This window comes from Loxodonta africana, chromosome 2 (genome assembly GCF_030014295.1).
Source record: "Loxodonta africana isolate mLoxAfr1 chromosome 2, mLoxAfr1.hap2, whole genome shotgun sequence".
In the NCBI taxonomy this organism is placed as follows: Eukaryota; Metazoa; Chordata; class Mammalia; order Proboscidea; family Elephantidae; genus Loxodonta; species Loxodonta africana.
The window spans coordinates 53096247-53121661 of NC_087343.1; the positions used below are offsets into that span (position 1 = coordinate 53096247).

The window sequence follows — 25415 nt, forward strand, 5'->3', positions numbered from 1 at the left end:
ATCTCTCAATCCTTAGTTTCCTATTTGGACTGTAAAATGATGGCAATAAAAACTTTTTTATCAGGTTGTTGGGAGGAATAAATGAGTATATGGTAAAAATATGTAATCATTGTGATCATTAACTAATAATGGCAAATAACAGGAATTATGGTTAATATGTTGATCTTAAGTGAATAGAGGGAAAAAGACTGGGGGCTGGAAAACTCCCAATCATCTGTCAAGCATTTTGCCATGAAACCATAGAGTTTTTGTATCTTAGGAGCATGGGGCCATTTACTGTAGTATTTCAAACAAAGAAGTCACACGGCCTTGAGAGATGAAGTGGAACCATGAACTGGATTTTTAAATCGATATAATTCAGAAAAGGGTCAAGGAGGATTTCCACAGAAAAATAGCAGAAAAAATGGTTAGCACTTAGTGAACACTCAGATTTACAGGAAGTTACACACATCCACAAACTCATACCTGCAGGCCCAAACACATACATGATTTTAGGGGACATTTTCAATGTTTGTTTTAACTTTAAATGATTCTGCTAATGTTTAATACTAAAACTTTGTAGGGAGTTTCTCTTTCTCTTTACTACCACCTCAGTTGTATCAGAAATGTAATGAAAATGAATTAGTAGGAAAACATGAAAAAGCTATGTTGTAGGAAATTATGTCTAATTAGTGTAATGCAAGGAAATTCCAATTTAATAGCTGTTAGTAAAGAAAAAATGAATGTAAAATTTGGAACTTTTTAAAGACTCTTGGTAGATATTTAAAAATTGTTGGCTTTGTATGTCAGATTACCTATGTCTTAGGCTGGGTTCTCTAGAGAAGCAAAACCAGTGTAGTGCGCACGTGTGTTTGAGTATACATATAGAGAGATACAGAATGAGGGAGACAGAGAGAGAGAGAGAGATTTATCTCAAGGAAATAGCTCAAATGGGTGTAGAGACTGGCAAGTCCCAAGTCCATGGGTCAGACTTCAGGCTGGAAGCTTCTCCTGACTCACATAGCTGTAAGGGCTGAAGAACCCAAGATCCACACGTCAGACAGGAGGCTGCTGGCTCATGGGCTGCAAAGGCTGATGATTCCAGTATCAGCAGGTAAGATGGTAGGCTGCTGGCTCAAGTCCCAAGAACCAGAGGTCACATGTTGACCAGCCAAATGCAGGATCCAAAGCAGAGCAAAAGCCAGCAAGCTTTGCTAGAAAGTTCACGTATATTGGATGCAAGCTATATGCCCAAAGAAGCTTCCTTTCAACTGATTGGCTATTCACAGCAGATCTCATCATGGAGGTGATTACATTATATCAGCTGTCATCGTGGAGGTGATTGCATTATTACCCATCTGCCAAACTACATCATAATTGCCAAACCTCTGAGAACCATCACCTAGCCTAGTTGACACACAACCTTAACCGTCACAGTCCACCCCTTTTCAACTTGACACCTGTACACATTTCCTTAAACCATACATAATCCGTAAAGACAATTATAAAGTCATACTTGCACCTAACATGGTAGCACTAACACATGTACAACTGAAAATGCACAAGGCTTGCTTACATCTTGTATTTCATAAGTGAAGAAAGCAAAAATATTTGATGCTTACATACAAGGAAGAAATACTCATAACAATCAGAACTGGTCACGTGGCCATAATTGGTATTTAGAACTGCCATCTTCCACCATCTATTCTGTATTCCCTTTACCCTCAGCAAGCACCTCAGCCTGGTGGGGTGACCCAAACCTTCATTCCTGAAGAACCTGAACCATTAGTAGTCATGTTAGAATTGGGTTGCTGTAGTTTTCCATTGACTTTAATCACAGGGCATCATAGTACTAAGAGATGACCTAAGGGATCACCTGTATTTCAGACATACTCTCCTTTACCTCCAGCATGTAATATCAGTTTGATTTCTTCTTGGTAATCAGGATCAATCACATCAGCCAATACTGTACTTCCCTTCTTTGCCTATTGATCCAGAGACATAGGGAGCCCAAAGTGGCTAGGTGGCATTCTTACCTTCCAGTTCAATGGCATCAGTGTTGTGTCTCCTGGTGGGAGCATTCCTCCCTTTGGAACTAAGAATTCTAGACCTGCAGAGCCTAGGGTCTTGGGGTCGGAAGTAAAAATCTTATGAGTGGGTCGCTACAGGTAATGGTGAGTGGTGGCACACTCATTTCCATCCCTTCCTGGACCCATGAATCCTGGCTATGGGAGAAACAGCAGCATATATCGGACATTGGTTTAGAGCATATACTGCCTCTGTGAGAACGTGGCCCCATCCTTGCAAGGTATTGCCACCTAGCTAGTGCAGTAATTGTATCTTCAGAAGGCTGTTCAGCAAGCTAGCTGCACCGATAAGTGCCCAGAGGCACCCCCTTCCACTAGGAAGTCTCCTGCCTGAAGGCACTCACCTCTTTTGCTCCGTGGATTGGCTCCTGTGCCATCTCGTGCCAGTTTTCCTGGTTCTGCTACTGCTGTTTCTCTACTGCTACTTCTTGCCATCTGTGCTGTCTCCAGTGTTACAGCTCTCCTCATTTCCTTCTGATCTGTCAGCAGAACTGTCTTTGATGTTCATAATTCCACCAGCAGTCTCTTCAAGGTAATCTAGGCTTTTGCATTAGGCACTTTAAACTCTTTCAGCCTCTACCCATTAGTTGGTTCCAAAACTGCTTTCACATTGTAGGTATTGTTTAGAGCAGCACCCCACTCTTGGTACTAAATTCTGTCTTAGTTAATCTAGTGTTGCTATAACAGAAATACCACAAATGGATGGATTTAACAAACAAATTTATTGTCTAGTAGTTTAGGAGGCTAGAAGTTCAAATTCAGGGCACCAGCCCCAGTGGAAGGCGTTCTCTCTCGGTTCTGGGGGAAGGTAATTGTCATCAGTCTTCCCCTGATCTAGGAACTTCCCAGCACAGAGACCCTGGGTCCAAAGGACACACTTTGCTTCCAGTGCTTCATTCTTGGTGGTATGAGGTCCCTATTCCCTGATTCTCTCTTTTATCTCTCTTTTATATCTAGACAGAGATTGACTTAAGGTGCAGCCTAATCCTGTAGATTGAGTTCTGCCTCATTAACGTAACTGCCTGTAATCCTGCCTCATTAACATCATAGAGGTTAGGATTTACAGCACAAAGGATACTCACTTCAGATGACAAAAGTGGTGGACAGCAACACAATACAGGGAATCATGGCCTGGGCAAGTTGATAAATGTTTTTGGGGACACAGTTCAATCCATAACAACCTCTAAATTGCTAATTGTTCCAAGTGCTGCTTCTACTTTTCATTTTTAGTTGAAAGTTTAGAATGCTGAGGAAGTAAGGCTTTTCATTACCTCTTCTATACAAATGTTTGTTCTTGGGGAAAAGGCAGACATGTCCTAGATTCAGCATTTGAACAGGAGCAGTTCTCTGCATTAGACAGGCAAGAGCCCTGAGATTCAGAGTGTAGGGGCTTGCCTCAGACCAACTAACCACCTTGTCATACAGGGACCAGAATGGTGTACAAAGCCCCACTGTCTTAGTCACATGAAGACTTTTTCCACTACGCATGTCTTTTTTGTGGGGGAGAAAAACATCTAAGAAACATGGATCCCTTTGATTTTTTTATTTCTATTTTTTTCAGTTTTAGAAACTAAGCAGTCTACTTATTGTAAAAAATAACACTGAATAAAGGAACTTAGGTTTCTTAATTTTTCATTTTGGAAAAGATACAAAATCTGGGAGTAAAATCATGGTCTTTTTTCTCATATTGGTGGAAAGAGTGAAGAAAAAAAACTAAAACTGTAGCAACATTCTGTAGAGGACTTTGAATTTGCTTTATTGTCAGTGATCAAAACGGAAAGTTTATTTAGTTTTGCATTTCAGCTCAGAAAATTTCTTTCCAGTTAATATTGTGCTTGTTTTTAGTCTCTCTCGATTTTATTTTCAAGTTCAAACCTACTAACTGCCCCAGCCTTTAATTTATGGCACATCTTCCATGGCCATCTCAGTGAAACATCGTTTTTTGACATCATCTTTGAAAATCTGGGTTTTTCAGGTCCACTTGTCTAAGAGCATGACCTTGTCAGTGACATTGTCTTGATTCTGCCTGCAGGCATGCCTACCAGTTTTTTAGTAATTTGTTTCATCACAGCTCTTATTTATTCTCTCCACATCTTATGTGGATCTATTACAATACTGAAGTTTGGGAAAAATCTACATAAAATTATTTTGAATTACCTGTAGTTTGGTTTTTGAGTTAAGCACTAAATCAAAAGTAATGAAGTCGCAGGAAGGAGAAGATGTAAGATCTGCTGTGGTCGTTGTTAGCTGCCATTGATCCAGCCCCTGACTGATTCCTGGCGACCTTATGTGTTACACAGCAGAACTGCTCCACGGGGTTTTCTTGTCTGTCACCTCTGCGGAAGCAGTTCACCAGGCCTTTCTTCTGTGGAGCCACTGGGTGGGTTCAAACTGCCAACCTTTAGGTTTGCAGCCAATCACAAACCGCGTGTGCCACCTAGGCTCCTGATCCACTGCTGCACAGAATTCTTTTCTTTTTTTTTAAAGTCAAATTTGCAAGCATGCTCTCTAGTAGTGGGTAAGCTGACTTGGTGTTGGTTCAGTGCGTGTGTCCAGGTATATCCAAGATTTGGTGTCATAAGAACACTTAACCATTGTCTATAAAATTATAACCCCTATATTACGCAGAGCTCCATGAGAAACAAGAATCCAGTTGTGATAATGGCAGTAAATTTGCTAGTGTCCAGGGGTTAGTGCCTCAACATTTCACGACTTCTCTTGTATGAAGGATTCTGTATTAGACACTTAAGGCTTTTCCATCCCACTCAAATTTTATAACAGTCTGAACATTCATTCTATTTCTGATTGCTTTTTTAATGTGACAATTTAGTATTACATATGTGATTTGCAGTATATGTCTTTTGGTCAGTGCTGCTTTAAAATAGCAATGCTTGCAGAGTGTTTCAAAATGGTTTTTGAAACCTAGATTTGTTGATTTGTTTGCAGAGTTATGAGCTTGTGTACAAGGTTGTGTAAATTTAGTGCTAGTTCACGATTAATAATTTATTTTCTCATAAAGTAAAGCTTTAACATTGCATATTGGAGGATGGAAATGACTTCTCACACACCTGGACTTCTGCCAGACTTCACAGGATAAGGGCACAGTCCTCCATAAGAGTGTCTTACTTTAGACACCAACGACAAGATCAGAGGTCCCTAGGCCGGGTTCACTTCTGGCCAAAAAAAAAAAAAAATAGCTGGCTACAAATTTGGAAGCTCCCATTACCCACTCAGGTTCAGTCATTTTCTAGATGATTCATAGAACTGAGGAAGGTGCTATACTTACTGTTACAGTTTTATTATAGTAAAAGGATACAAATCAGAATCAGCCAAAGGGATTAATGCATAGGGCAAGGTCTGGGAGGTTCCCAAACTTAAAGCTCCTGTTCTCCATAGGGACGTGTCACCCTTATGGCACATTGTTGAATGACAGTGTACAGAATATTATCAACCAGAGAAGCTCATCCAAGCCTCAGTGTACAGAGTTTTTATCGGAGTCTCATTACATAGACATGATTGATGGAATCACTGGCCACATGATTGAACTCTAGTTGAATCTCGAGCCTCCCTCCACTCCTCAGAAGTTAGGCTGATATCACCTGGCTCAGAAATCCAGCCCTCTAAATCATATGGTAATCTTTCTGGCCCAGCCAGACCCTTCCAGAATCATCTTGTTCGCATAAACTAGCTGGTGTGGTCTGAGGAGCTCACCATGAACAGCAAAGACACTGTAGTCACTCGTGAAATTGCAGAGGCTTAGAGGTTGCATCCCAGGAACTAGGGACAAATTAGCCACATTCTTTATTACACAGACAGATGTGACACTTATGAATGGATGAACTTCAGACTGGCCAAAGCAATGCCTTTACTGCCTTCCCCATCATCTTCTCAACATAGGTGGAGACTATTGTAAACACTGGAAAAGATTTGGTGGAAATTTTAGTCATCTGACTTTAAAAAAAGTATTACTTTAAAATTGGGGTATTGACAAAGTAACATTGTACAGGGGTTTGTTTTGAGTCTCTCTTATGCATTGATGAGCTTCATGATCTGCACTGATGAGCTTTGTGAAGCCAAAGTAAATCAAAAGGGGCTTATTCCTTTGAGTTTTACTGGCTGCCTTAATTATAGGAGAGCAACCACAGTAGCTAATTGGCTGGCTTCTTTTTAAATTGTAATTACCTAAAGTGTCAAGGAGTGAGATAAGGAAAATACTAATTTTATAAAGATATCTGACTTATTTTTAGTTAACTGGGCCCGTTTTAATTTTAAAATCAGTGCTGCAATAAACAAAGCAAGGACTGGGAACAATTGTATAAGAAATTATTTATTGAAAATGACATTTTTAAAGCAAGTACTTTTATTACTTTCAGCAGTAGTTTACTGATTAATACAGTTGCTCAATCTCAGGCAACTTTTCTGAGGAGAATGTGTGATCTTAGAAGTAAAAGATGAAAAGGACATGGTGATGGTGTTTGGTCAAACGTCTAGGCGCTATTTCTGTAATATCTGGCTCAGCTGTGGAAGGTAAGGGGGAGTCAGGTTACTGACAAAAAATTGAAGGAATAAGAAACCTGATTGGAGTACACCAAGGACGAAACCAATGGAAGAACTGAAAACAATTGAAGGTCTGTAAATATAATGTAAACAGTGCAAAGATGATAAATTAAGAAGATATAAATGATAGAGAAATAGCCGCCAGAAGAACTAAAAATATGTTTAAGAGAAGTTGGTGGGATTCAGCTATGACTTGATTTTCGTCATAAACTTGTGTGTAAAATTTAATTTGTCTGTATTTCTCTGATATATATTTTTACTTTGGTCTACGGTAGGGTTTCTTAAAATGTGGTTCAGGGTTCCCCTGCATCAGAATTATTGAAATGCATGCAAGATGCAGATTCCCAAGTTCCACCTCAAAGCAACTGAATCATGTTTTCTGGGCATGTGGCCTGGAAACCTGGTTTTAATTTGCTTCCCCATGGACTCTTAATGAACTGTAAAGCGCAAGAACCTCTAGGAGGGTAAATTTTTTGATGAATGTAATTACTGCACAGTATTTCAGTAAAAAGTTAATAAATGCATGTTGCAGTAGAAGTTTGTTATGATTGGCATCATATACAATTTGAACCAGCCCTGTACAGCATAATATTGGGATTTACAAAATGTCATTTTGATAGTGGTGATGGGGGACTGCCTATTCCTCTGCCAGGTATTCTGTATCAGTAAGATTATTGGCTCCATACTTCTCAGCTGTTGGGGCTAAGCGAGTCTTTTCTTGGTGTTTTGTAATTGCAGCATTGTGGGCAGCACCTAGAGGTATTAACCCTAAACAAAGTGTTTTTCACTGGGATGGTTGTATCTGCTCTGATCATATCAGGGATGGTATCCTTGTCTTAGAGAACTCGTGGTGCAATGGTTAAGTACTTGGCTGCTAACTGAAAGGCTGGTGGTTTGAACCCACTCAGTGGTTCCATTGGAGAAAGATCAAGCAATCTGTGCGGTAAAGATTACAGCTGAGAAAACCCTATGGGGTAGTTCTTCTCTGTCCCATGGGGATGCTATGAGTTGGAATTGACTGGACAGCGCCCAACAACAACATTCTTGTCTCAGCCAGGTTGAGTTACCAAATAGACATACCTTAGACACTGTATCAGCTGTTGTATTTTGACAGCAAATAGCAGAAACCAGGTCTCAAACAGGCTTAAGTATGAAGGGCATTTATTATCTCATATTACTGGAAGGCCACGGCTACAGTAAGCATCAGTCAGGACAAGTCAGGGGCTAAGTGATGTCATCAAAGAACCTAGTTATGTTGACTTTGTCCTAAGGCTGGTTTCCCTCCTCATTTCAAGATGGCTACAATTAGCAGTTAGTACCTTGCATGCTTCCTTATTCCGGTTCAGCAGAAAGAGTGGATGAAAAACTTGTCATCCAGGCAAGGCATTTAAGTCCTTTCCTTCATTATGATTGGCCAGTTTGGAGCCAGAATGGGATCATCTTACTGTGAGTGTAAAGGGACGGAGGAATAGATACTTGGAAGAAAAATTTTGTTTTTGCTTTTTGTTTTGTTCTGGTTATTACTTTATTTTTTTTGGAAGGAAGAAAGGACACTCTAGGCAACTAACATGTCCACTATAAAGATATTTTAATGTATTTCATTGAGGGGTATTACTGGCAGTTTATAAATTGAATAATGCAAACTTTGTGAATAAATGATACCCAAACCCAGTGCACATAATAATTGTTGAACTACCTCCTGAAAGGTTGAACATCGACCAGTTCTTTTTGATACAGTGGTTCTGTGTATTCCTTCCATCTTCTTTTGATGTTTCCTGCATCATTCAATATTTTGCCAGTAGAATCCTTTGGGATGGCAATCCAAGGCTTGAATTTTTTCTTCAGTTCTTTCAGCTTGAGAAATGCCAAGTGTGCTCTTCCCTTTCGGTTTTCTAACTCCAGGAGTTTGTACATTTCATTATAATATTTTATTCTGTGTTCTTGGGCTGCCCTTTGAAATTCTCTGTTCAGCTGTTTTTTTCTTCATCATTTCTTCCATTAGCTTTAGCTACTCTACATTCAAGAGCAAGTTTCAGTCTCTTCTGAAATCCATTTTGGTCTTTTCTTTCTTTCCTGTCTTTTTAATGACCTCTCACTTCATGTAGATGTCCTTGATGTCATCCCACAACTCTCCTGGTCTTCGGTTAATAGTGTTCAGTGCTTCAAATCTATTCTTGAGACAGCCTCTAAATTCAGATGGGATATATTCAGGGTCATACTTTGAACTTGCATATGAACAATTGGTGGTCTGTTCTGAGGTTGGCCTCTGAACTTGCTGTGACTGATATTGAGCTTCTTCATAGTCTCTTTCCACAGATGTAGTTGATTTGATTCTTACGTAACCCATCCAGTGAGGTCCATGTGTATAGTCCTTGTTTATGTTGTTGAAAAAAGGTATTTCTGATGAATAAGTCATTGGTCTTGCAGAATTCTACCATGTAATCTCCTGTGTTGTTTCTATCCTCAAGGCCATATTTTCCAACTGCTAATCTTTCTTCTTTTCAAACTTCGCATCCCAGTCACCAGTAATTATCACTGCATCTTGATTTAATGTTTGATCAATTTCAGACGGTGGAAGTTGGTAAGTAAAAGTATTTGATTTCTTCACCTTTGGCATTTCTTCATTCTTTGGATTTCTTCATTTTTGACCACTTTGAATTTTCCTTGATTCATCCTTGATTGATTCCATGTTCCAATTAGCTATTATCGCATGCAAGCAAAATTTTGCTGAAGATAATTAAATTGGCTGCAACAGTACATGGACAGGGAACTGCCAGAAATTCAAGCCAGATTCAGAAGAGGACATGGAACAAGGGATATCATGCTGATGTCATGTGGATTGCAGAGAATACCAGAAAATTGTTTAACTGTGTTTCATTGACTATGCAAAGGCATTTGACTCTCTGAATAATAACAAATTATAGATAACATTGCAAAGAGTGGGAGTTGCAGAACACTTAAATGTGCTCATGTCGAACCTATACAAAAACCAAGAGGCAGTCATTCAAACAGAACAATGGGATACTCTGTAGTTTAAAATTGAAGTACAAGGTTATATCCTTTCACTAGACTTATTCAGTCTGTATGCTTAGCAAATAATCAGAGAAGCTGGACTATATGAAGAAGAATGTGTCATCAGGATTGGAGGAAGATGCATGAACAACCTGCAATATGTGGATGACACAGCCTTGCTTACTGAAAGTGAAGAAGGCTTGCAGCATTTACTGATGACGATCAAAGACTACACGTAGCCTTCAGTATGGATTACACCTCAACATAAAGAAGATAAAAATCCTCACAACTGGACCAATGCAACATCATGATAAATGTAAAAAAATTCTGTATTAGTTGTCAGTGTTTCGTTTTACTTGGTCAGCAGTCAGGGGCCAGGGAAGCAGCAGTCAAGAGAACAGATTTGCATTGGGCAAATCTCGTAAAAAGACCTCTTTAAAATCTTTAAAAGCAAAGATGTCACTTTGATATTTAAGGTGCCCTTGACGCAAGTCATGGTCTTTTCAAATCTGCTTTGGAAGAAGTACAGCCAAAATGCTCTTTAGCACTGGGCAGTCTTTGATCAGGAGGATTAGATAAAGATTTTTGAAGGAAAGTGAAAACCGTATGTAGTGGCACTGAGAACTGAAGATGTGGCCTCTTTGAGATAATATAAGTACTTCATTTTGTCCTGAGAAAAGGACCAAGAGGAAAGTGATAAGAGATTAGGTTAGACAGATACTTTTGGAATGTCTAAATTTTTAAGATTTCTTGAATTTAAGTTTTATATGTATTGATATATGTTCAGGGTATACTTGTTTGTGGTGTGGACCAGAGTATTTTTATCCTTTAAAATTTTGAATTTTAGTTTAGATTTAGAATCCTTATTAATTCAAGACCGTTGACTCTAATAATATCTACATTTACTGAAACAGATTCTCATTATTCACATTGCCGTGTCTTCATTGCATCTATGTAAAATAATTCTCTAATGATACTAGCTCTATTCAAAGAAGAGTATGGAATTGGAATAAAATTAGTAATGAATCATTATATTCAAAATGAAGACCCTATATTTTGAGCACAGCATACCAGAAACACCTCTTTTCCATAACACATGGTATGTATCTACTTTTAAATCTTTGAATTACCTGCAGTTCATGTCACTGTAGTGGCATCATCCTGTTTCCACTACTATATTGTTTCAAGTTGGTCTAGGTACGTGTTCTGTTATTTTCTAACCATGTCTCTCTTATGTTATAACCAAGTCACAGAAAAATAATTAGTGAACATAATAATCTTATCTCTAAGATTAAGTAGATATCAACACTCTTTCCACATTTGTTTTAGATAACTTTTTTTCAAAAGAAATAAAATGTTACAGATACAGCTAAAGCTCTTCATTTCTTTCCAGAGGTAATCACTGTTCTGTAGTTGTTGAAGATCATTTACAAGTATATTTTTATACTTTCATTACACATGTTTCATACATGTATGGTTTTGCAGCATATATATCTCATTGTAAATTGCATTTTTGCTATTTGAGATTTGCCTATAGACAAACGTCGATCTAGTTCATTCAGTTTAATGGGTTCATTTTTTATTGTGTGAACAAACTACAATTTATGTACTCATTCCTATACTGAGGGATGGTTAGGAAATTTCCACTTTTTAATTATTTTGCACAGTCTTTCAGTGAACATCATTGTACAATTCCTGAGTACTTGTAAGGAGCCTAGTGGCGCAGTGGTTAAGCGCTTGGCTGCTAACCAAAGGCGGTTCTAACCCACCAGCTGCTCTGAGGGAGAAAGATGGGGTAGTTTGCATCCTTAAGGATTACAGTTTGGAAACTCTGTGGGGCAGATTTACCAGGTCCTGTAGGGTTGCTATTTTGTAGGGTTGCTATGAGTTGCTGTCCACTTGAGGGTAGTGGGTTGTATACTTGTGCTGGATTCTTTCTAGGGTAAATTTTAAAAGTGGCATTGTTGGATTAAAATAGGGGTATACGCTCAACAATTGCTCCGTAAAGTGGTTGTATCAATTTATACTCCAGGCACAAATGTATGAAAATCACCATTTTCCCCATTCTTGTGAATAACATTGTTAATTTGTATCAATATTATTGTATTAAATCATACCATTGTTATTTTAATTTGCCTAAACTGATTATTAATGAGCTTTTTTTTTTTTTGAGCATTTTTATGTTTATCAAAAGTTTGGAATGTTACTTCTGTGAATTTTAGTTTCCTTTTTTTGCATATATTTCATTACGTTTTTAATATTTTTCCTAATGATTTTAGGAGTTCTTTATATATTTTGGAAAATGGATTTTATGGGGTGCAAAACTTCTCACTTGGTTTGAGTTTTCACTTTGCTTATATGTCATAGTTTCTTTATTACCAATTTTCTTTCCTTCTACATGCACAATCGTTTAATTCTCATCCTATATGACTATACCTGGGGCTCTTTAATTGTAAACTACTTGTGATGATTAATGTCAGAAGCAAGTCTACTTAATAATTTTAGTGGTTAAGATCAGGGTTTTTAGAGTCCAAAAGTTTCCGTTTGAATACAGGCTTTTCATGATCTTGGGTAATTACATATTTTTCTAACATTAAATAGCAATAATAACTTGCAGTAATACATGTGTGCACCACACGCACACATACACACACAGACAAATAAGGTAATGCTTGGAAGTGTACCCACAATAGGTTCAAATAATAGAATAAGAATGAGGAAGAGGAGGAGGAGAGAAGTGGAACAGCAGGAACAGTACAAGCAATTTTCCTTTTGTCAAATACTGTATGTTTTCAGAGTGCTATTATTTAAATAAACCTGTTAATCTGAGCATTACGTAATGCAGATTTTAGTAGTCCATTAGGATCCTAACATACAGTGATTGATTTCTGCAATTTTCATATACTGATACATATATATCTTGCTTACGAAATCACTACTCAGGGGTTTCATAATTTATACAAAAATCTATATAGCTTCTTTTTTTATTGGGCCGTCTTGTCTCACTGTCAGATTTGCATATATTTATGTACTTCATTAAATCGATATGTTCTTTGTAAAGTGATGTAAAATATTTTTATGCACGTTTGTAAGATCATTGATTTACTAAATCAGATACTTGTCAGACACGCCTCAGTGTAAATTGTTGTTTATATGTATATAACATAAGCATAGTTCTTTAGACGGCAAACATAATTCATCATTCAATGAATATAAGTATGTGATCAATCAATAGTTTATCTCTCAAGGCCCAGACCTCGTAGGAAAGAAACTTTTGTGTGATACATGGAAATTACAGTTGTTGATCATTTGATCTTCCTGAGGTGTTTCTGCATTTTGTAGGTGTTTTAAATTTAGATTTTCTTATTTAATTGTAAGAACTGAATGGACTGACAGCTGCTAAGAATATGTGATCTTTTTCTCAAAAGCTGTATGGCAAATTATGAAGGTTTGATTAAATTTATGAAGGGTTGATTAAAATTCTTAAGTCATTAAAAATAACCTTTAAAAATCTGATTACAATTATTTGAATGCTGTTCAGGCTTACCCTTTGGAAGGTATCCCAATGGGAGAGAGATCATAAGACTACATTCTGCTAGAGAGAGTGAGAGACAGAGAGAATGAGAATATATATTCAGTGATGATTGTGAAATGTACTTAGTGACCCTTCAGTAGAGAAAAGCTTTGTTTAGATTTTGGCCAGAAAAAAAATGACAGAGAGAAAATTCCTATTAATACTTTTCTGGGGTTAATTATTATGTTTTTATTTCATTATACATCATTACTCTCCTGAAATACTCCTTTTTCAGTTATTTAAAGGTGCTAAAATGAAAGCCCTCCACCAGCTCATTAATTATAGGCACATTTCTGCTACTGTTAGCACAGGGAGATTCATTTGCATGCCTGGCTCAGCCTGCAGTAGAAATAGAATTTTTGGAAATTGCAGGTTTCTTTGCTAGGTTTCTCTCTTCTACTGGCTTTTATCTGTGTTTGAGATGATTTATGGTGCAGTGGTTGCTGTTCCTTTAGAACTTTGTCATCAGTAGTAATAGAGAAGTAATCTTTCTCATTTATATTGTATTGAAAAGAAAATCTTTGAGTCAGAAGAACCAGAGATTAGAATGGATTTCATACTCGTATAAAATACCAAAGAGGTATTTTATAAGAGTACCTGGATTTCACTGGGTCCTGCTGATCCTCATTTCTGGTCTATTCTTTTGTTTTGGTGGGAAAGTTTTCAGAGAAAGATAAGGAACAGCTTGCCTTTTTGTGCTCCTTTCTGTGTTCAAATTTTTCTTGGAATTCATTCTCCTTTTGGAAAATTTCAATATTTAAGTGCGACAGATTTAGCAATGTAACTCTGCTATTGACTTTTCAAAAAGAACTCAGTTTTGTTGCCATGTCTGCAGTCTACATATGTGATTAAAATTAATTATATCTAATAGGATCTAGGAGCCCTGGTCGCTCAGTAGTTAAGTGCTTGGCTGCTAACCAAAAGGTTGGCGGTATGAACCAGCTGCTCTGCGGGAGGAAGATGTGGCAGTCTGCTTCTGTAAAGATGTACAGCCTTGGAAGCTCTACGGGGCAGCTCTGCTCTGTCCTGTAGTGTCGCTCTGAGTTGGAATCGACTCGTCAGCCATGGGTTTGGTTTTGGTTTTTAATAGGTTCTGGTTTATAGGGTTGCTATGAGTCAGAATCGACTTGATGGCAACAGGTTTGGTTCGGTTTGGTGGTGTAAATGATTTACCTAGCCTTATCTTTCTCTCTCTTTTCCCCAACCCCCTCCACAGACTATGTGTGTGTACATTCAAATATATATCTGAATTTCCTAGCCTCAGCATAAATTTACAAAGGTACCTTTTAGAAAGTGAATTGTTACTTATCATCTGTAAAACGACATCTTAATCGTCCTCTGCTAAATACAGCTATGTTATTATGAACCTTTCCTCTCTCATCTTACCTCTGCAAATCTTGGTCATTTGGCCAATTGTAGAGCTAACTCTTTTGACATCCCACCTTACCCGCATTTCAGACATTGTTGTCTATCAGGTATCCATTCCTGCCTTTTTTCACGCACAGAGAAAAACAGTATTGTTCAAGAAATCACTCCTTAGTGAAAATGGCAAGGTAAAAGTATCTCTTACGTACCTTCCCCTTCCTCCCCCCACCTTGATTGGCTCAGAGCTGGTTATGGGACCCACATCTGGCCACTGAAACGTGAGGAGTCTGCTGTGAGGCATCTGGGACTGACCCCCATGCTCTTAAGAAGGAAACATATAGGAAGCCTCTTGTCCTTTAGAAATTCTTATGTCTGGTTATAATGCTTGCAACCTCAGCAACCAGCTTGTAGCCACACAGGAAGATAACCCAAAGGCGAAACTGGCATCTAAGAAAGATGGGGGGGAAAAAAAAGGGAGAGAATTTGGGTCCTTGATGACATGGTTGAGCTACTGAATTAAACAATCGTGGAGCATTCCTCTCTCCCCTTCCCAACACAACAATTTCTGCACTTCAGTGTCTTTATTTTTAAAGTCATTTCAGTTTGGGTTTTTAACAGTTGCAGCAAAAAGCATCCTTGGTGAAACACACCCCTGCTTTACCTTTTATTTCCACTTTCTATAGTGATTTTTAACACTTGTTAACTCTACCTTTGATTTTAAACCAGTGGAGTAAACCAAGTTATTTTTATAGCATTACTGTGATAAGGATAAACCTTCAGAGAAACAAATGCTAAAGGATTTTTCTGCAGAATTGATTTACCTACTTCCCAAAGGATCTCATCACTTCTTGCCAGCCCTGACAAAATATTTATGGTACAATATGATTTCCTTCTTTATCAATTTTAGGAGGAATACCTTCATTAATCTTCATTTTATTCAGGATGGTTTGAGAAAGATTATAAAGTGGAATGGCAGAAACTAAATTATCTTATGTCCAAAATAGTAAGAACACACAGAGCGTGCTGACCTTTGGTTATTGATTACCATTTTGTAGACTTTTCCCACAGTTATTCATATAAAAGTAGATATTTGACATTTTAGGGAAGAAATTCAGGAAGGTATTCTATTTCTCTAGAGTAAACAGGTACTGTTTTGTGAACCATCTATAAAATGACAAAATGAATTGTTTGTGTTTCTGATGCTTTGGTTACTCTTCTGTTGATTATAGACGCAAAATAAACAGGAATGTGTATTCAGTTCCATATTCATTTTATGCTAATGTCATGCAATATTTTATTGCAAGAAATGTGCAAAATGATATAGTCAATAAAGATTCTTGCTGATACAGTCTGTCAGGTTTTTGAATTATTGTTCATTATTTCTTCACTCATTCAAAAAACACTGAGGACCAAGCTCTATAGGACATCCTAAATATAGGAAGATGAAGTCTCACCCTCAGGGTGCTCACAGGTCAGGGAAAAGCTAAAGAGGCAAACATTATTGTATATTAAGATGTTATCGGTAAGATAAGTATAGGAGTAAAGAAAGTGAGGAGGAGAAGAAAGATATTTTGGTATAAGGACTGTTAATAGAAAGTAGGGGGAAGTAAGGTGTTAGCAGTGAACAAAGCAAGTTGGGCAGGAGAAAGACATATAGGGCATTTTAAGAAATTCGAATTCTAATTATAAGGGAGGCAATTGGAAGATTTTAAGCAGGGAAGTTACATAATTTGTAAATATGTAGTAAATTATGAAATTTGTAAGTAGATCACTCTGGCTTCTCTATACAATGGATTATTTGGATGGGGCAATGTTTTATTCTGTGGTACATGGGGTTGCCATGAGTCAGAGCTTACCCAAAGGCAGTTCTCAACAACAAAGATAGGGAAGTCTGGAGAAGACCAGGTTTAGGTAGAGAATGAGATATCAGTCAACAGTTAGGTCAAATAAAATGTTAGATTTCTAGTCTGGAGTTTAAGGGTAAGGACAGGGTAGGAAGGATAGATTTGGAATTAATTGGATGATGGCAGATAGAGCAAAGAAGGGATCCCAGGACTGAGCCCTGGAACACCCCCATAATTTAAAGGGCAAGCAAGAAGATGGATTCAGAAATGGAGAGCTGGCACCATATGCATGGAAACTGAGAGACAGGATGGCTGGGACAGTGTATTTTTCTTAACTGGGATAGACACACTGGATGCAGATTTGCCTTCCCTGAATGCAATGCTTCTGCCAAAGCTACCATTCGTGGACTGACAGAATGCTTTATTCATTGTCATGGTGTACCACACAGCATTGCTGTGCAGCAGTGAACTCACTTCATCGCAAATGAAGTGTGGCAGTGGGCCCATGGTCATGGAATTCACTGGTTTTCCCATGTTCCCCATCATCTTGAAGGAGCTGGCTTGATAGAACAATGGAATGATAATTCTAAAGACAAAATTACAGTGCCAGTTACATGGCAGTACCTCACAGGGTTGGGGCAGTGTTCTCACAGCGGTTGTATGTAAACCAGCATCCAACATATGGTGCTCTTTCTCCCATAGCAGGATTCATGGGTCCAGGAATCAAGGGCTGAAAATGAAATTGGCTTCACTCACTAGTGACCCACTTGCAAAATTTTTCTTCCTGCCCCTGCAATCCTATGAGTCTAGAAGTCTTAGTTCCAACAGGAGGAATGTACCTAAGAGGAGATACAACACTGATTACGTTGAACCGGAAGTTAATAATGCTACCTGGCTACTTGGGGCTCCTTATGCCTCTGGAACAACAGGCAAAGAAGGGAGTTACCATACTAGCTGGTGTGATTGATCCTGATTACCAAGGGGAAATCGGATTGATACCACATAATGGAGGTAAAGAAGAGCATGCCTGAAATATAGGAGGTTCTTTAGGATATCTCTTAGTACTACCGTGCCCAGTGATTAAAGTCAGTGGATAAACCATACCAATCCAATTCTGACGTGACTACTAATGGCCCAGACCCTTCAGGAATGAAGGTTTGAGTAACCCCACAGGGCAAAGAACCACGACCAGCTGAAGTGCTTGCTGAGGGCAAGGGAAATACAGAATGGGTGGTGGAAGAAGGTAGTTCTTAATACCATTTACAACCATGTGACTAGTTGCAATTGTTCTGAGTATTTCTTCTTTGTTATACGTGTGTGTGTGTGTGCAAGTCGGAATAAGCTCAACAGCAGTGGGGTTTTTGTTTTTTTTTAAAGATACGCATGTATATGTATACACACCTATACCTCACTCTCGGCCATCTCATTATCCAACGTTTCGTATTTACGACAATAGTAAAAAATCTGCTATTTGACTATTTTGTGCATTAACGACCTCACTGACCTGCACACTGTAGCAGCATGCAGCTGGTCCAGGGTGTGTGGAGGAGTAGCACCCTCCCCTGGGTATTTAAACCTAGCCTGGACACGGGTGCCCAACACTTCAGCTCCTCCCAGCTTGTGCCTCTGCTCCCTCCTCCTGGCTCTCTCTGGGCACGTCCCACCCTCCACTCTGGGCTTGCTTCTCACGCAGGCACACAGGCATAGGCCAGTGGTTGCTAGGAGCAGGGCATGGGCAGTCGCTTGTGGTGCCCAGCTTGCCACACCTTGTGCATCATGGAGCCCAAGCTCTAGCAGTCTGTAGCATGCCAGTGAGCAGAGCAAGGGCAAGCCTTTGAGTGCTGCAGGTACAAGAGGGAGGGCTGGCATTGGGGAGGCAGGGAGTGCTGGGGCCAGGAAGTCAAGAGTACTTGGCATAATACTGATTTTTGCTTAATGACCTGGTCTTTGGAACCTGACCATGTTGTTAAGTGAGGAGTGTGTGTGTGTGTGTACTTGAAAACCAAACCCATTGCAGTCAAGTCAATTCCAACTCTTAGCAACCCTATAGGACAGAGTAGGACTGCCCAATGGAGTTTCCAAGGAGCACCTGATGGATTCAAACTGCCCACCTTTTGGTTAGCAGCCGTAGCGCTTAATCACTATGCCACCAAGGGTTTCCATGTGTATGTATGTACATATATATAGCAAATATCTTTGTTTTCTCCCCTCCCTTATTCCAGTACTTATTATAAAATATGTCAGTCATGCTAGTGTGTTTTCAGTTTTATGCATGTTAGTTGTATTACGTTAGGTGCAAGTATGATTTTATAATTGTCTTTATTTACAGATTATGTATGGTTTAAGGAGATGCATACAGGGGTCAAGTTGACAAGAGTGGACTGTGATAGTTAAGGTTACATGTCAACTTGGCTAGACCATGATTGTCAGTGGTTTGGCATATATGATGTAATCATCCCCCATTTTGTGTCTGATTTAAGCAGCCAATCAGTTGAAAAGGAAGTTTCCTTGGGGATGTGCTTGCATCCAATATATGTGGATGTTCTGGCAAAACTTGCTGTCTCTCGATCCTGCCCCTGACTCGACATCCTCTGATGTCTGTCTGGTTCTTGGGATGTGAGCCAGCAGCTGCTGCCTGACCTGCAGATTTTGGGTTTGTCAGCCTTGCAACCACATGAGTCAAGAGAAGCCTCCACACTGACACCTGACCCTCAGATTTGGAGCTTGCTAGCCTCCACAACTACGAGAGCCGTTTCCTTGAGATCTAGCTATCTATCTATATATGTACTTCACTGGTTTTGCTGCTCCAGAGAGCTCAGCCTAAGACATTTGCTTATAGAAGCCAAGAAAATAAAATGGTTCAGAAAGGGGAAGTTGTTAACTGTCCAGTGCTTTTGAGAGGTTAATCATAAAGAGAGAAGTGGCCATTGGATTTGGGAATATGTAGATTCTTATCTCAATAAGATCGAAGCGCAATTTGATTGGTTTGAAGACAAAATGGGAGCTACAAAAGGGGAAATAATGACTATGGGCAATTCTTTCAAGAAATACTCTTAGGAAGTAGAACAGAAATAGGATGGTAGCTTGAAAAAGTTCAATATATATATTACACCAGCTGTTTGGATGCTGATGGAAAGGATTCAAAAGATAGGGAGAATTTGATGATGACAAAGAGACTAATTTCACAAGTGAAGTTGCTGACAGTGAGACTATAATCTTTAATTAATTATGCAATTGTGACCAATTACAAATTCATATTAAATTCTAGGAATTTGACATTCGGTAAAAATTTTGATAAAATCTAGTTAGTCATTGCATACCAAATTTTCAAAGTGATATGGGTAAATTGAGCTTATTACTTCTTTCCCTCGAAGGAGCAATTTTCCTTAATGTCTTCTTGATGAAAATATAATTTACTGAAAAAAAAAAAAAGAAAATGCTTCTAAAACTCTGAAGAAAGCTTATATATATGTGTGTATATATATATATATATTTTTTTTTTTTCTCTGAAAGTGTGCCAATAGGAATTTGGCTATGGTGGTGGTTGTTAGGTGCTGTCTAGTTGATTCCGACTCATGGTGACCCCATGTGACATTAAAACTATCTAATAGGGTTTTCTCGGCTGTAATCTTCTTTTTTGGTTGTAATCTTTAAGAAAGCAGATTTCCAGGTCTTTCTGCCATGAAGTTGTGTAGTTTGAACCAACAGACTTTCAGTTAGGAGTCGAGCACTTAACCGTTTGCACCACCAGGGCCCATATTAAAATTTGTGCCCTTTCCTCTCAGAAACTTAGTAGTTGAAGAAGAATAAACAAGGAACTGATAAAAAGAAATAATATTTTCACAGCTTGTCCAGAGAAAGAATATCCCTTGGAAACAAAAACATGCAATGCATGTTTAGAAATGCTTTTCATCATGACAAGCCAGGTCTACTCTAGATGAGTTTCAGGCAGGTAAATGAACTTCTAAGAGACTTAACAACACTGTGGTGTCTTGTCAGATGTAACTGTTATAAACTACAAGTTCCTGTGGCAAAATTATTTGAAAATATCTGACCTATTTCTGTCCTTGTTATTAATGTCACCAATAAAAAAAACAGCAATAGAATATATTAATTTTTATTAGTGGAGAACCTTTCCAAAATGATAGCTTCAGAAATCTTCCATGTCGGTCCAAATGTGTACTTTGCCCTGTTTGCATGATAAGATACACTTCATTTATCACTGTCAGGGTCCAACCCAGGCAGGAGGTTGCAGTCAGTAGGGATCTAGGTCCTTACTATCCCTTTTTGTGTATTCTTGCCTCAGCTCCTCAAGGTCCAGTTCCTTTCACACAGCAATTTGGCTGTAATTAACAAACAAACAAAAACAAAAACCCCATAATAACATGGCTTAAATGAGAATGAAGTTTTTACACTTTCATGTAGGTTTTTTAGGTCTGGTATGATCACTTATCACATGTGTATGCGAAAGCTTGACAGTGAATAAGGAAGACTGAAGTAGAATCGATGCCTTTAAATTATGGTGTTGGTGAAGAATATTGAATATACCATGGGCTGCCAGAAGAATGAACAAATCCGTCTGGAAGAAGTACAGCCTCAGTGTTCCTTAGAAGCGCTCCTGAGAAGTGAGGATGGTAAGACTTCATCCTCACATACTTTGGACATGTTTTCAGGAGGGACCAGTCCCTGGAGAAGGATATCATGTTTGGTAGAAGAGAGGGTCAGTGAAAAAGAGGAAGACCCTGAATGAGATGGATTGACACAGTGGTTGCAACAATGGGCTCAAGCATAACAACAGTTGTGAAGATGGCGCAGGACCAGGCAGTTTTTCTTTCTGTTGTACATAGGGTCACTATGAGTGGGAACCGCCTAAAGAGCATCAAGCAACACCACCCCAGTGTATAGAAATTTTCCAATGGCAGCATCATACCTTTTAAGGGAAGTCTGTCTTAGTTTAGAGTTTTTGATAGCTTGCTGCAGTGGGTAGGCGCCTTTGTTTCAGAAAACAGGTCATGGAAACACCAATGGATACAGGAAATACTAAGGCTTTTGTACAAAGGCAGAGTTAGCTTTGCAGTGTGATTATACCCTGATAGGTGGTTTATTGGAATATGAAAATTGGTCAGGTATTTAGGAAATATGAATTGTGACTTCTGTTACAGTTCATGCATTCAGTAATTTTTGGAACTACTTGAGAGAGAAAATCCAATTCAATGGATCCACCCTTTTTTTTTCCTTAATTGCAAGTCAGGTGTGACTTTTTAAATATTCAGTTGTATTGTCATGTACACTGTCTTGTACGTGAATGTTTAGTTCAGATGGATGGAACATAGTTGGAATAATAAGTAGTAGTATTGGAAGGAGATTGTAATATTCTGTTGCTGAACCTGTCTCCTCCTATAATTGTTTAGCTTTTTTTTTGAAGACGGTCGTGTCCTATTGAGCAAGAAAGGGTAAATGAATTAATGGAAATGTTTTCTTATTAGTGGGGGAAAAAAAAAGTTCCTGTTGGTTGGTATGAAATCAGGCCTTTGTATAAAAATGTAATGATAAAACTTGGTAAGATTCTTCTGATGTTTATTTTTTTTTTCCCCAGACAGTTCATCTAACCTACTTTTTTTTTTTTTTTTTAATGTAGTTTATGTTCTCTGCGTATCTGGATCGTGTAGCTTTGTAATAGTATTAAGAAATGTGACTGGGCAGATGAATCAGATTTGATTTTTCATGCCCAAGCTGCTCCCTTTTTCTTTGTGTCTAATTAAAATATGCTATGGTTTTCTTAGTGTAATATCTAAACAGTGAAGGACAGCTGTACTAAACAGTTGTTTTTGAGAAAGAATTTTGGGGGTTATTGAAATTGACTTTAAAATTACCTGTATTTGCTTTCCTCTGCCACTGCCATTAATTTATAATAAATGGCACTATCGTTGAAAGCTCAAGTCCCTGAGTGTTGCAGAAGGTTAAGTGATCGACTAGTAGTCAAAAGGTTGATACATTTGCTTCTAAAAGGCCACAGCCTTGAAAACCCTACAGAGCATTTCTACTCTGCACACATGAGGCCACCACGACTCAGAATCCATTTCAAGGCAACTAACAACAACAATAGTTAATGAAAGAGTTTTAAAATTAGATTTTGCAGTAAGCCAAATGTATCAATAATGTTAAAAGATGTAGTGATACAGGCTTCTACGTGTTCATCAAATCCCTTTTGCCCCTGACACACAGCTAGACTGCATTTTCCCAGCCTCTCTGGCTGTTAGGCTCCGTCATGCACCTTGGTTTCAAGAAATGGAATGTGGAATGTGGATGGAAATGATGTATGCCATTTCTGGGCTTGGCCTGTGAAACCATTCTGCTTGACTTCTGTGTTCTGTATCCTGACCATGTGATGGTTGGACACAGCAGTGTCCTTGTCAGATGGTTGGACTCAAGAGTGAAGAAGTCTGGGTCGTTCAATGACCGTGTGGAGCAGAATCTCCCCTTCCCCCCCACAGACTGTGAAAATGGATGAGAAGTAAACCTCCATTGTGTTAAGCTACTGAAATCTGGACTATTATAGTATTTATCTACCCTAATAAGAGAATTAGACCAAAATGCTAGATAGTATATGCTTCTGTGGAATCAGCCCTCTTGCAACCATGGAATCCATCTGTGTGTTCAGCAGGAAATGGAAATGGAATTTGGTGAACCCAGAGCATCACCTCTGCCTGAGATAGTTTTGCCATATTTTCTGGGCATGCATGTTTTATGTGCTTAAAATATTCAGTGCATCTGATATTATCCAAGACATTTCTTATCCTTGAAAAGTGATAGAAGTTGTATTAAAAAAACAAACAAACCAAGCCTCTTGCTGTTGAGTCGATTCCGACTCATAGCGATCCTATACGACAGAGTAGAGCTGCCCCATAGAGTTCGCAAGGGGCGCCTGGTGGATTCAAACTGCCGTTCTTTTGGTTAGCAGCGGTAGCACTTAACCACAATGCCACCAGTGTTTCCATAAGTTGTATGTTCACCAGGAATGTTTGGGGCAGGCCAGCGTCAAGAAGTCATTTCAGTTCACTCTAAATCATGAATATTTCTGTAGCAGATAATTAACTTTGTTAATTGTACTGTTTTATACCCAGCTTGAAGCCCTGGTGATGCAGTGGTTAAAGTGCTTGGCTGCTAACCCATAGGTCGGTGCTTTGAACCCACCAGCTGCTCTTCGGGAGAAAGATGTGGCAGTCTGCTTCCATAAGGATTTATAGCCTCGGAAACCCTACGGGGCAGTTCTGCTGTGTCCTATAGAGTCCCTATGAGTTGGAATCTACTTGACAGCAATGAGTTTTGCTTTGGTTTTATAGCCAGCTTACTGGTAAGGTCTGTAATGTGGCGTGGTAGCAGTCAAGAGTTATCTGATAACTGATTAGAGATAAGGGTTATTCTTACCCAGTGGTTTCACCTGTTGAATGCTAAAGTGTATTCTTGTCTCCTAAGTATGGTAATAGCAAATATTGGCAGTAAGCTAAAAATTCCTTTCTCTTCAGAATCAACTTCGGATGCCTTTAATGGTTGGTGACTCTAAAACAAGACAAACAAAATGTTATTTAGTTCTCAAGTGCTTGTTTTAAACTTAAATTTGGAAGTCTGATGCTTTAAAAACTCTCCCTTCAGAGTGCTGGGGTGAAGTCCTGATTTAGGAAGCAACATAGAGACATTAAATTTCTCTGTCTTGTACTCTTGGGCAAGTGTTCAGTCGGTGTATCCTACACTAGGAATAGATTGTTCTCTCTCAGTTCCCAGATCAAATGGTTGCCCTCTCAGGGCAACTATTTGATGATTACAATATTCATATGATTGAATGTTTGCATATCAAATGCCAAGGGGCCTTTCTTTTCTAAAAGAAGTGGTTGCTAGTTCTTGGTTGATTCGTATTTAACTTCTTGCAGGTAGTTTTGGTTCTGGGTCTGCACTGGTTCTGTTACTCTCTTGTCGGGTGACATCACAGTTAGGAAACCCTTTAAAGTTCTAAGACACTATGATTCATTAAATTTATTATTTTTTTGGCTATCAATAACCTTTACCCTTGGAGTAGGTAGATAGTAACCCTACAAACAGAGGAAGGAGTAAGCTGTTGAAGAAAGCATTTAAAAAAAAAAAAAAAAAAAACTCAGAAAATCAAATGAGAAAAATAGGGAAAGCATAAGAAAAAAAATGTGTCAGTGAGGAATATTTTCAGAGTTCCCAAAGCAAGTTTTAATTTTAAGAAAAAAAAAAAAAAATCTTTAAGAGGACAGAAGGGGGAATTTTAAAAAAGTTTCCATGTCTTAGTCAAACTTTTAAAACCTTTACATTGAAATATTTCATAAAACTCATTTATGGGAAATTTAGTCTTCCTTTTGAATTTTAAATAGAGATTTTGAAACCCTCCAGAAGAAATTCTTCTCTTTGGGCCACCATCCATCTCTGTGTTCATATGCCTATAAATATTCTTCACCATCAACTGCAGAAATTCTTGAAAATATGGTTGTCTATTCAGATTACATGCTTTTCCTTTCTGCTTTTGGAGCAAACAAACAAATACAGCTCAGTGAAATTTTATTGTGTGTATGAAAATTGATTCTTTTCTTTTACATACCTTATTAAGCATGCCAACTGCTAACTTTTCATTAAAAAAAATTATGCATTGAAAATAAATTATAGCTAATCAAAGTGATTTATTTCCTTTTAAATAACACACTGTATGTGCCAGAAGAGCAAAGGGAAAAATAAAAATTAGCTTGGTTATCTTTTAGTGTAAACAGAAGTTCGTAAATGAAGTTATAGCCACATGAATTGATATCAATGTGTAGATGAATAAAGATCACGACTGTGTCAGTCAGAAAGGGCTGCTCATGACAAGGTGAAATGTAAGATAATTCTTCCCTCTAAACCCTGGTGGTGTAGTGGTTAAGTGCTACGGCTGCTAACCAAAAACGGTTGCAGTTTGAATCCACCAGGCACTGCTTGGAAACTCTA

General features: G+C 38.4%; 1 protein-coding gene and 1 long non-coding RNA gene across 5 annotated transcripts in view; both read left to right on the forward strand.

The window, feature by feature from the left end:
- LOC135228144 (uncharacterized) overlaps window positions 1-24589 on the forward strand; it is a 58652-nt gene extending 34063 nt beyond the window's left edge. Inside the window, exon 2 of the long non-coding RNA XR_010318474.1 lies at window positions 1-24589. This exon is cut by the window's left edge and continues 24542 nt beyond it. This is a non-coding gene — a long non-coding RNA (uncharacterized LOC135228144).
- PARP8 (poly(ADP-ribose) polymerase family member 8) overlaps window positions 1-25415 on the forward strand; it is a 197950-nt gene that overhangs the window by 52477 nt on the left and 120058 nt on the right. The window lies entirely within an intron of this gene.